At 52.9% G+C, this 1,779-nt stretch overlaps 1 protein-coding gene across 2 annotated transcripts in view; it reads left to right on the top strand.

Annotated features, from left to right (window-relative positions):
- The first annotated feature begins 1,653 nt into the window (after positions 1-1,653).
- Positions 1,654-1,779, top strand: part of OMA1 (OMA1 zinc metallopeptidase) — a 30,838-nt gene continuing 30,712 nt past the window's right edge. For both annotated transcript variants that reach the window (XM_014520866.2, XM_006025736.3), the window contains exon 1: positions 1,654-1,766. The gene's annotated coding sequence lies outside the window, so the exon portion shown is untranslated. The remainder of the gene's footprint in view (positions 1,767-1,779) is intronic.

Below are 1,779 nucleotides of genomic sequence, written 5' to 3'. Positions count from 1 at the left end.
GCCCCCCCCCCGCCGCCACCGGAGTTGCTTAGAAAGGCACAGGGCAGGCCTGGGGCTCTTTTCTTTTATAGGGGGGGGGGTCTCTTATAGGGGGTGCTCAGCCCCCCATATATCAAACCCTGGACCTGACCCTTCACTGAGGAGTGATCCGTTGGAAAGGAAAAGCAATGGGCAGCCTTGGGGGTGTAGAGGTGGCTTAGCCGAGAGCAGCGGTTCCCAAACTGGCAGATTGCGTACCACCAATTTAGAAGGATACATACAACCTTCCGTCTCACCAGCAAATTTTTCGGTTCAACCTTAAGTACCACCAGCAATTTGTTGTCATATAAATTATAATAAATTTGTTCACGCATACCACTGACCGGTTGTGTGCGTACCACTGGTGGTGCGCGTGCCACAGATTGGGAACCGCTGCCGTAGAGGGTAGGAGGCTGAAGGAAAGGGTATCTGAGGGAAAGGAGTGGCTGTGTATGGACCTGGGGGATGCAGCAGCCAGATGTGCGGGTAAGCGGCTAGGGGGTAGCATCGATAACTGATGGCTCCAGAGTGCAGAGGGCCTGGGGGTGAGGAGGAAAGCGGTGCAGCGCCCAGGGGTGAACAGCAGCAGCTCCTGTCGGGGTCGCCAGCCACTCGGAGCAAGGCACAGTCCGCACCTGGTAAAGCCCAGCCCCACAGTGCCCATGACATCCCCAGGCCCCGGACAAGCACCGCCACCGCACGCCAGACCCCCCCGAGATGCTGCCCCGCGAGCCCCAAAGCAGCGAGGTCTCGCCGCCCACACGCTGCGCTGAGGACACGGGCTGCGAGCGGCGCTGCCAGGTCTTGCATCTCACATGATGGTCTTCAATATGAAATGGTTGCATTGGAAGCTCAAAATTCTTGTATTGGCTGAAAAACGATCTATCCTTCACTGGGAAACGAGGCAAATCGGTATGCAAATAAGCACGTGCAGACGGTCATCTTGTTTACTTTATATTTACTTCTTATTTCCTCGAAGTTGCTCACTATAAGCCGCCAGCGAGCGAGCGAAAACCCTGTCAGCCAAGCGGAAACGTTTTCATTTGGAGACAAAGAGTCACTCGAAAGCACTGCCAGCAAACCCAAAAGTCGGTTGAGACGCTGAAAGTGGTGGGCTTTTTAGCATCGAGGAGCTGCCTCCGAATGATTGGACTTTATTATTTATTTATTATTGAAAAAAAATAATTACGAACTTTCATTTCTACCCAGGAGAACTTTTGCAATCTTTTCTCCGATGACAAAGGGTGTTTATGCCCAAAAGCTTGCCATGAAACATTTGGGGGCTGGGTTTTTTTATTTTATTTTTTTGCAAATCTTGTTTTTGTTGATTTTTTTTTTTTTTTTTTTTTTTGCAAAAATCCTTTTGGTTTTTTGTGTGTAAAAATCTTGTTTTTGTTGTTTGGGGTATTTTTTTTGCAAAAGTTGTTTTTGTTGTTGTTGGTGTGGGGGGTTTTTTGGGCAAAAATCATCTAGTCCTGATGGTCAGAAATGATTGTGCACGCTTGTACGACGATGGCTTGTTGTAGGAGGGCGCGCGCGCGCGCACACACACACACGCACACACACCCCCCCCAGGCAGTGGGCGGGGCCTCTCCGCGAGGGGCGGGGCGCCGTTCTCTCGGCGCTGTCCCATTCAGATGGCGTCATCAGTGTGCGCTGCCTGCCCTGCATCACCCTTCCGCGTCTCGTTAGCGTTGGGTCTCCCCGGCCGCCCCGCCCCGCCCCCACCGTGGCGCCCCGACGCTGAGGCACGCCTGCCCC

Source organism: Alligator sinensis, unplaced genomic scaffold, assembly GCF_000455745.1.
Source record: "Alligator sinensis unplaced genomic scaffold, ASM45574v1 scaffold941_1, whole genome shotgun sequence".
Classification (NCBI taxonomy): domain Eukaryota; kingdom Metazoa; phylum Chordata; order Crocodylia; family Alligatoridae; genus Alligator; species Alligator sinensis.
Note: the sequence above shows the minus strand (reverse complement) of the source record. Positions and strands in the feature narration are given on the sequence as shown.